General features: G+C 45.1%; 1 protein-coding gene across 3 annotated transcripts in view; it reads right to left on the bottom strand.

Annotated features, from left to right (window-relative positions):
- The window catches only part of NYAP1 (neuronal tyrosine phosphorylated phosphoinositide-3-kinase adaptor 1), a 95772-nt gene that overhangs the window by 84639 nt on the left and 1133 nt on the right, over positions 1-10000 (bottom strand). For all 3 annotated transcript variants that reach the window (XM_063930112.1, XM_063930110.1, XM_063930111.1), the window contains exon 2: positions 2768-3651. The gene's annotated coding sequence lies outside the window, so the exon portion shown is untranslated. The remainder of the gene's footprint in view (positions 1-2767; positions 3652-10000) is intronic.

Raw genomic sequence — 10000 nt, 5'->3', positions numbered from 1 at the left:
CAGAGACTGACGCACCGCCCTGATGAAATTATCAATGCCTGGGCTGTCAAAATCTTCACTATCTGACTGTTGGTCTAATCCGCCCTCCTCACCCTCATCTTGCGCAGTGAGGTCTGGCATAGAATCGTCAGAATGCAACATAGCAGAAACTGGTAAATCATAAGACAAATTAAAATTATCTCTTCTACCCAAAATGGACTTGGACCTTTGTAAAGGTTGACTTCCTCCTTGACTTCTGGCGGTCTCACCCGAGACTCCGATCTTGCCGCTTCCCGCTCGTGTCGAGCGGCGGCCAATTCTGATTGCAACCCAGCCATTACATCTGCTAGCATAGCCCATGGAGGGTCCGGGGAGGAAACCGGAATCGAAACCGGAGTGGAAATTGTATTTGTAGCTGAATTCACAAAACATACTGTACATGTGGTAGATCCATCCGGTAACACACTCTTACAGACATTGCAGTGAAACTGCTTTTTTGCTTTTGCTGGTGCCTTACTCATTATGCAGACAGACAATACAATATACAAAGACAGACACTTGTACGACTCAGTAAATTACCAAGGTGTGTCTATATATATATGGCCGAAGTGCAGTGCACGTGGCCAGTACTATAGGAAACCTGATCTCAAATTCCCACTAACACCCCTGCGCCATCCGGTGGAGTAGTGTTGTAGGACAGGATCTTCCAAAACTGAAAGAGAAACAGGATTGAACAGGAAGCATGGTCAAAAATGGCCCCATGCCATGCTTACACTAATAATCACAGGTCAGGTTATAACACACATTGAAAGTCTATAACCTGTCACTAACTGCATTAAAAATCAACCCTGTTAATATAGGCTTAAAAGCCTATATAATTAAACCACCACCCAGCATCTTGTGCAAACATACAACTCTCTCCCCTTTGCAGCTGCGCTGCTGTGAGGAGACTCGTCCCCCACTCCCCCCCTGTGCTCCGGGTACCAGGTGCCGGAGATCTGGTGCAGGGAGCCGGGGAGCGCTCTGTACAGCGGCGGGACGCGCGTCTTCCATCAGGGAGCAGGTACCGGGGAGTGGGTACCGGGGAGCGGGTGCCGGGAGCCAGAGCGGCCGCGTTGTGAGTGGCGTGTGGGGCTGTGAGCGTCTCCGGCGGCGGCGGGCGGAAGGTAGAATGGAGCACTGGCGCGCACACAAGCAAAGTTCCCCACACAGCGGGGCAGCAGCGTGAGCTGACCGCCCCGTCCCCCAGCATACCTGAACTCCTGTGGTGAGGGGCTATGACTGGGCTTCTTCTGCAAGCTCCGTCCAGCCTTTCCTGCAGGATGATCTGCACTTGGCTGTGAGGGTGCTCTTTTAGAGAGTTCCGACACGCCAGCAGCTGCTTGTAGCAGCTTCCACTATCCCGGACCCTTGCCTTTTGGTAAGGGGGGAAGGGATGTGTAAAAAAAAATATAGAAAAAATAAAATAAAAAATAAAATAAGAATATGTGCTGCAGAGCTAGCACTCGTGCTTGTCATGCTGTGAGCACAGAAAAAACACTGAGGTACTCTGGGAATATGGAGGGGAGGAGAGTTACTAAATTTAAATATTCAGTGCCTAGTTCTGCTAAAGCCGTCCATATCCCAAGAGTACTCCAGTGCCCCCTGTGGATGAAAAAGAAAAGACACGGATTGCGAAAATTCACAAATAGCATTTCAGACAGAGACTGAATAAGGATCTGCAAGATGCATGCAATACAAAAGAGTTTAACAGATTGTGGCAGACCTAGGTTTGTTTAAAACGTGATGTTCATTGATAAATGTTTCAATGAACCTCATCCATACGATGACACTAATTGCAGACCCTCCAACATGACCCGTCCCACTAGGTACAAAATGCTCTGTTTCTGGACTTCCCTCTTAATTTATTAATGCCATCACCTGTGAAGAATCAGCTTTCTTATCATTTAACTAGTTCAACACAGGTGATGGAAATCATACATTAAAAGGGAAGTCCAGAAACAGAGCATTTTGTACCTAGTGGGACGGGTCATGTTGGAGGGTCTGTAATTGTTACTCCGTGTGGGTTTATACAAAAATAACCAATTGAAGCAGCTTTCTCAGTCACTAGTCATCAACGTAAAGCTGCTCTGATTGGTTAGTTGTGGACTGAGGGCAGAGCTATGCGCAATGCCTATATTTATGGAGTTGAGCTATTATCGGCCAACTGAGCATGTGTCGTGTTTGCACTGCGCACACTCCAAGGTACCTTAGCGATGAAGATTTATCCGCAAAGTGACTGACAGTCAGGGACCATTTGGGGGAGGTGACAGTGTGTGGCATAAAAAATGCAGGACGTGTCTGAGCCTACAACTGCGATCACGTACACACACAACATGGCGCCAGCGTCACAATTCCCAGGGCCATACTGCGCCATCGGTGGGTATCTCAACAGAGATCCAGGCATCTGGGTCATTTGTATATTTTTGACTATCCACTGCTCATGGTACATCTCTGAATTAGGCAATGAGACTGGTAGTGTCCCATATTAAAATACGTGTTTTAAAAAAAAAATTTAACATTCTTAAGTTAACACCCACCGCTCAGGGATTTTCGGATGAACCTCAGTGCTATAAATCTGGGCTGGCTTTTACTAAAGTGAGGGTCCCATTTTATTTTTCATTTTGAGGGCCCTGTTCTCCTGGGACATTCAGCCCCATACTGAACAGACTCAGACTGAGTAAACCTAATATTTCACTTGATGAATTAGTGTATAAACTTATAAGCAGAAGCTCCTAGAACATCGTACCTTGAGGCGCCTCACTCCGGTGACTTCATCCCACAGCCATATCTCCCGATACTGCATCTGGGTCAAGTTGAATAAACTGACCGCCCTGACTTTACAGCCAACCACAGTCCACCTCACATAAGGACTGGAGGTCTTGTGAGTCCCTTCCGCACCTCCGAGCGGAAATAACCTAATCAATCCATAAAGTTTGTTTCACCAAATGTCTACAGCTGAGGACTACATTTCACAGCTATCGGAAGACGCTGTTTCCTTCTACGAAGACATGTTGGGCTTCACATTGGCGCTATTCAACGACATCAACAAATTGACAATAAAAATGAACGAGGCTATCTGACGTGCATTTTTCCCACGTGTTTGGGATATTTCTTCCTCAACTCTGCAATGATGTAACGAGGAAGACCTTTCCAAAAAATGTGCAGGTTGACTTGAAGCCAGGACAAAGAGTACTGAGGGTTGTAACTGGCTACCATACACCGAATCAATGTGGTTAAACAAACTTTAAGAATAGGAAAGAGTTCTTACTTCCTCACTGTACAGAAAATAAATTATACAGTAAGCCCAGGTAATATCCCAAGAGTAAGAGGATGTTGTGGACACATTTTAAAGAGAATAGAGGGAAGATTTTCTTTCATAACTCCAAGCATGAAAAACCTTGTCTATACTATAGTCCATGGTCTTCAGATAACTCAAAAAAAGGCAGTGTTAAAGTCATATACCACTTTAAAGGTAATAAGAACAAATTTATTCATTTGTAGTGTTTCTCCTCTGTTGGACTCCTATAGTAAGTTTTCATAAAAGGCTGGGAGCCAATCTAGAAATTCTTGGTAAGGGTCATCCTGTTCATGTGAAGATTTGGAGGATGGAAGACGTCTTCAAAGGAAGCCCTGTAGAAGAAAAATAAATTAGTATCAGAAAAGGATGAAGAACATATTTTACTTAAAAGAAGTAAAATAAAATAATAATAAAGACAGTGTAGAATATTTCTGAAAACTGGGCAACAGGCAAATGGTAAACATGCAGCAATTTGCAGATTCTATATATTTATAATGAGCACATTTGTCACGTTACACTGTACTGCATATTTATCAGCAAAAGGTGAAAGAGAAGAGTGGCAGTGGAGAGTAGAAGTGGAAGAGCAGAAAAAAGTGGTAGTGAAAGACAAAAGTAGAAGAGAAGAGAGGAGTGGTAGAGGAAGGCGGAAGTGGCAGAGCAAAGAGGAGTAGTAGAGGAAAGCAGAAGTGGAAGAGCAGAGAGGAATGGGAGAGGAAGACTGAGGTGAAATAAAAGAGAAAAGATGTAGAAGAAAGTTTAAGTGGAAGAACAGAGAGGAGCGGTAGAGGAAGCGAGAAGTGGAAGAGCAGAGAGCAGTGGTAGTGAAAGACAGAAGTTGGAAGAGAAGAGAGGAGTGGTAGAGAAAGGCAGAAGTGGAAGACAAGAGAGGAGAGGTACAGGAAAGCAGAAGTGAAAAAGCAGAGAGGATTGGAAGAACAATGTAGAAATGTCAGAGCAGAAAGGAGCAGTAGAGGAAAGTGGAAGAGCAGAGTAGAGTGGTAGAGAAAGACAAAAGTGGAAGAGCAGGGAGGAGTAGTAGATGAAAACAGAAGTTGAAGAGCAGAGAAATGTAATAGCAGAATGGAGAAGTGGAAGAGCAGAGAATTGTAGTAGCAGAATGGAGAAGTGGAAGAGCAGAGAGGAGTAGGAGAGGAGGATAGAATGTGGAAGAGAAAAGGGGAGTGGTAGAGAAAGGCAGTAGAAGGAAAGCAGAAGAGGTAGAGTGATAGAAATATCAGAGCAGAGAAAATTAGTAGACAGAAAGTGGAAGAGAAAAGATGAGCGGCAGGGGAAGGCAGAAAGTGGAAGAACAGAGATGAGTGATAGAGGAAGGCAGAAGTTGAAGAGCAGACAGGAGTGGTAGAGAAAGGCAGAAGTGGAAGAGAGGAGTGGTAGAAGAAGGCAGAAGTGGAAGAGTAGAGAGGAGTAGTAGAAGAAGGTAGACCTGAACGAGCAGGGGGGAGGAAGATGGAAGATGAGGTGGAATAGAAAAGAGTAGTGGTAGAGAAAGGCAGAAATGGCAGATAAGAGATGAATGGTAGAGGGAGGCAGACATGGAAAAAAGATAGGCGAGGAAGAGGAAGGGAAAAGTAGATGAGCAGAGAGAAGCAGTAGAAGAAGGCAGAAGAAGAAGAGCAGAAGATGTGGTAACGAAGGGAGTAGTGGAAGAGCAGAGAGAAGAGGAGGTGAAAGACAGAAGGTGGAAGAGAAGAGAAAAGTGATACATGAAAGCAGAAGTGGAAAAGCAGAGAGGAGTGGTGGAGGAAAGGAGAAATGTCAGAGCAGAGAAGAGCGGCAGAGGAAGGTAGAAATGTCAGAGCAGAGAGGAGTGGCAGAGAAAGACAGAAAGTGAAAGAGAAAAGAGGAGTGGTAGGGGAAGGCAAAAGTGGAAGAGAAGAGAGGAGTGGTAGAGGAATGCAGAAGTGGAAGAGCAAAGAGGAGTGGTAGAAAAAGACAGAAGTGGAAGTGCAGAGAGGAGACGTAGAGGAAGGCTGAAATGGAAGAGCAGAGAGGAGTGGTAAAGAAAGACAGAAGGTGGAAAGAACAGAGGAAGGTGGAAATGGAGGAGCAGAAAGGAGTAGTAGAGGAAGATAAAATATGGAAGAGAAAAGAGGAGTGGTAGAGGTAGGCAGATGTGGCAGAGAAGAGAGGAGTGGTAGATGAAGACAGAAGAGGAAAATAAGAGAGGAGAGGTAGAGGAAGGGAGAAATGGCAGATAAGAGAGGAATGGTAGAGGGAGGCAGACATGGAAAAAAGATAGGCGAGGAAGAGGAAGGGAAAAGTAGATGAGCAAAGAGAAGCAGTAGAAGAAGGCAGAAGAAGAAGAGCAGAAGATGTGGTAACGAAGGGAGTAGTGGAAGAGCAGAGAGAAGAGGAGGTGAAAGACAGAAGGTGGAAGAGAAGAGAAAAGTGATACAAGAAAGCAGAAGTGGAAAAGCAGAGAGGAGTGGTGGAGGAAAGGAGAAATGTCAGAGCAGAGAAGAGCGGCAGAGGAAGGTAGAAATGTCAGAGCAGAGAGGAGTGGCAGAGAAAGACAGAAAGTGAAAGAGAAAAGAGGAGTGGTAGGGGAAGACAAAAGTGGAAGAGAAGAGAGGAGTGGTAGAGGAATGCAGAAGTGGAAGAGCAAAGAGGAGTGGTAGAAAAAGACAGAAGTGGAAGTGCAGAGAGGAGACTTAGAGGAAAGCTGAAATGGAAGAGCAGAGAGGAGTGGTAAAGAAAGACAGAAGGTGGAAAGAACAGAGGAAGGTGGAAATGGAGGAGCAGAAAGGAGTAGTAGTAGAGGAAGATAAAATATGGAAGAGAAAAGAGGAGTGGTAGAGGTAGGCAGATGTGGCAGAGAAGAGAGGAGTGGTAGATGAAGACAGAAGAGGAAAATAAGAGAGGAGAGGTAGAGGAAGGGAGAAATGGAAGAGCAGAAAGGAGTGGTAGAGGAAGGCAGAAGTGGAAGCGCAGAGAGGAGAGATAGAGGAAGGCAGAAATGGAAGATCAAAGAGGAGTGGTAAAGAAAGACAAAGGTGGAAGAGAAGAGATGAGTGGCAGAGGAAGGCAGATGTGGAAGAGCAGAGATTAGTAGTAGATGAGGACAGTAGTGGAAGAGCAGAGAGTAGTAGTAGATGAGGACAGAAGTAGAAGAGCAGAGAAATGTGTTAGTGGAAGGGAGAAGTGGAGTAGTAGAGGAAGACAGAAGGTGGAAGAGAAAAGAAGAGTGGTAGAGGAAGCAGAAGTGGAAGAGAAGAGAGGAGTGGTAGAGGAAGGCAGAAGTGGGAAAAAGAGAGGAGAGGTAGAGGAAGGGAGAAGTGGAAGAGCAGAGAGGATTTGTAGAGAAAAACAGAAGATGGAAGAAAAGAGAGGAGTGGTAGTGGAAAGCAGAAGTGGAAAAGCAGAGTGGAGTGCTAGAGAGAGACAGAAAGTGTAAGAAAAAAAAACAGTGGCAGAGGAAGACAGAAGTGGAAGAGCAAAGATATGTGGTAGGGGAAGAGAGGAGTGGAAGAGCAGAGAGGAGTGGTGGAAAAAGCAGAAGCTGTAAGAGATGAGTAGTATAGAAATAGCAAACGTGGAAGACCAGAGAGATGTGATTAAAGAAGGGAGAACTGGTAGAGCAGAAAGAAGTAAAGACAGTCAAAAGATGAAAGAGAAGAGCGGAGTGTTAGAGGAAGGCAAAAGTGAAAGAGAGGAGAGGTAGAGTTAGAAAGAAGTGAAAAAGCAGAAAGGAGCGGTTGAGGAATGGAGAAATGTCAGAGCAAAGAGGAGTGGTAGAGAAAAGTCGAAGTGGAAAAGAATAGAGGTGTGGTAGTGAAAGGCAGAAGTGGAGAAGAGAGGAGTAGTAGAGGAAAGCAGAAGTGAAAGAGTAAGGAAGAGTGGTAGAGGAAGGGTGAAGTGTCAGTGCAGAGAGAAGTAGTAGAGGAAGACTGAAATGGAAGAGTAGAGAGAAGTGGTAGAGCAAATTAGAAGTGGAAAAGCAGAGATGAGTGGTACAGGAAAGCAGAATTGGAAAATCAGAGAGGATAGTTAGAGGAAGGAAAAAATGTCAAGAGCAGGATAGAGTAGTAGAGGAAGACTGAAGTGGAAGAGCAGAGAGAAGCAATAGAGAAGACAAGTGGAAAAGCAGAGAGGAGAGAAGAGGAGGAAGGAAGACATGGAAGAGCAGAGAGGAGAGGCAGAAGGGAGTAGAGGCAGAGCAGAGAGGCGTGGTAGAGGAAAGCAGAAGTGGAAGAGCAGAGAGGAGTGACAGAAGTGGCATAGCAGAGAGGAGTGATACAGAAAGACAGAAGTGGAAGACGATATGAGAAGAGCAGATGGTGGCAGAGCAGAGATCATTGGCAGAAGAAATCAGGAGTGGAAGAGCAGAGAAGTGTGGTAGACAAAGGCAGACGTGGCAGAGCAGAGAGGAGTAGTAGAGGAAGGAAGATGACAGCAATAATTCAGATAATGACTTAGAAATCTAAAGAATACCGCAGGTGACCAGCTGAGGCACAAATGGACATTAAGTAATGACATCAGACCTGATAATGGGTTCCTGGGCTCTGGGATGTGACAATCTGTGGCTACCATATAATACAGAAAGCATTACAATAAGGGACTTACTGTATAATACAGAGAACATCACAGTGCATGCCATATAATATCGAGAGACTCCCAATAACCCCCATAGAATACACAAGGCATCCCAGTGACAGCCACACAATGCACAGGGAATCCCAGTGACCACAATACAATACACAGAGCATCCCAGTGACTGCCATACATTAAAGAGCATCCCAGTGATTGTCATACAGAAAGCAGAACACTGCAGTGACCACTATACAATATACAAAGCATCCAGTGTCCATTATACAATAGACAGAGCATCTCAGTTACCACCGTACAATACACTTAGCATAACTATGTTTTCCATACAATACACATAGCATTTCAGTAGCCCCCATACAAAACATAAAGTATCCCAGTGACAGTCATCAAATACAAAAAGCAACAGCGACCTCCATATAATACAGAGACCAACATAGTGACTGCCATATAATACAGAGAACGTCCCTGTATCTACCATATTATACAGAGAGCATTACAATAACTGTCATACAATACAGAGAGCATCCCAGTGACCACCATGTGATACAGTAGATATGACAAGGACTCCATACATAGTCATAACATCATGATCTGTTTCTCTTGCTGCAGCCACAGTGCAACCACAGTTTACGGAGGGTCTATCAGAGAATGGTGCGGCTGGTTGGTGGGGAAAAACGAGTGCTATCGACTTAAAGTGGGATTGGATGATGAGGAAGTAGGCCCAATTATTAGATGCGGGTGCTATTAGTTTTATGTTGGGGCTGGTTGGAGAGCTTTCCATAGGTGGTTAGTGCTGATCACTTTTCCAGAGGAGGTCATGTAGCGAATTGTACTAAACAGCTCACATTGCTTCTTCATGGGCAGTAGGCTCTTTGTGCAGAGCACTGGTGGCATCATCGGCGGGAGTCACATGAGTATAGTGAGGAAGCGTATGTGACAGAAGTGGCTGGGCAATGTATCACACTCCCTTGTCTCATATTATTAACACCCTCTCTTCCATTATCTATCTATCTATATAAATGTGAAAGCCCTCACTGACTGACTCACTCACTGACTCACTCACTCAGTCATCACTGACTCATCACTAATTCTCTCACTTCCCGATATGTTAGGAAGATGAAATGTAACACAGGTATACTCCAGGTGGGAAATAGGAAAACTACGTAATTAGAATTTTAATAAGCCTCCCCTAAGGAGATGAACAGGGGGTTGACATAATGACGTCATTACCGATGCCTGGCTTGCGTTGCGTGAACGATAACGCCCAAACGGACAATCGGATCAAAATTTGGATTGCACCTCCAGTGCGTAGAATTTAATAAGCTACAAAAATGGTCCTGTCACTTTTTACCGTATCTGCTACGGACGCTCCCCGGGTAACGCCAAGAACCATGGATTCATATTTACTTACATTAACACGTCTCAAATTTACATCTCTTTATATTTACCAAATTACTAACACTCACTTATATGTACAACCATGAAATCAGAAACTCCCGTGCGAAGAATGGGTAGTACAGCTAGTCATTACATTTTTACGACTAAACACGCGTTTTTGGAGGTAAAGTGTCCCCGAATGTATGACTTAGGGACCAAAGTAGCTATCTCCGATATCTGCTGTGAACCCCGTATTCCCGACTGCAGCCACAGTCGCCTATAGGTATCTATGCGGGATGCGATGATACCAGATTTGCCAATATCCAGAATGTGATGCACTGCGGAGATTGGCCCCCGCAGCTTCCGCCACATCCGAAAATGGCGTTATTCTGCTGTAGCCTATACACATCATGTTATTAACCGATAGCGAGTTCCCCCGGAAACCTGCCTGGCAATGGCCGCCCCGCTTGCGCTGGCGTCCTGCTTCCACACCATGCACATGACAGGGACCTGGCCCTATCGGAGCCCCTGTCTCTCAGTGATATATTTCCCTGGTATAATCGCTAATATCGCACCCAGATCACACCATGTGATTCCTGATAAACAGACCCTTGTTTCCTCTAATTCCTCCAAATAAATATACAGAGAATGACAACACTCCGCTGCCCCGGTGACACCGTAACAGTGCGCACACGCGAGCCGCGGACCCGGCAGCGCAGATTCCTGCATTTAGTT

The sequence above is a fragment of the Pseudophryne corroboree genome, chromosome 6, assembly GCF_028390025.1.
Source record: "Pseudophryne corroboree isolate aPseCor3 chromosome 6, aPseCor3.hap2, whole genome shotgun sequence".
Lineage (NCBI taxonomy): Eukaryota > Metazoa > Chordata > Amphibia > Anura > Myobatrachidae > Pseudophryne > Pseudophryne corroboree.
This window is presented reverse-complemented; position numbering and strand designations above follow the sequence as displayed.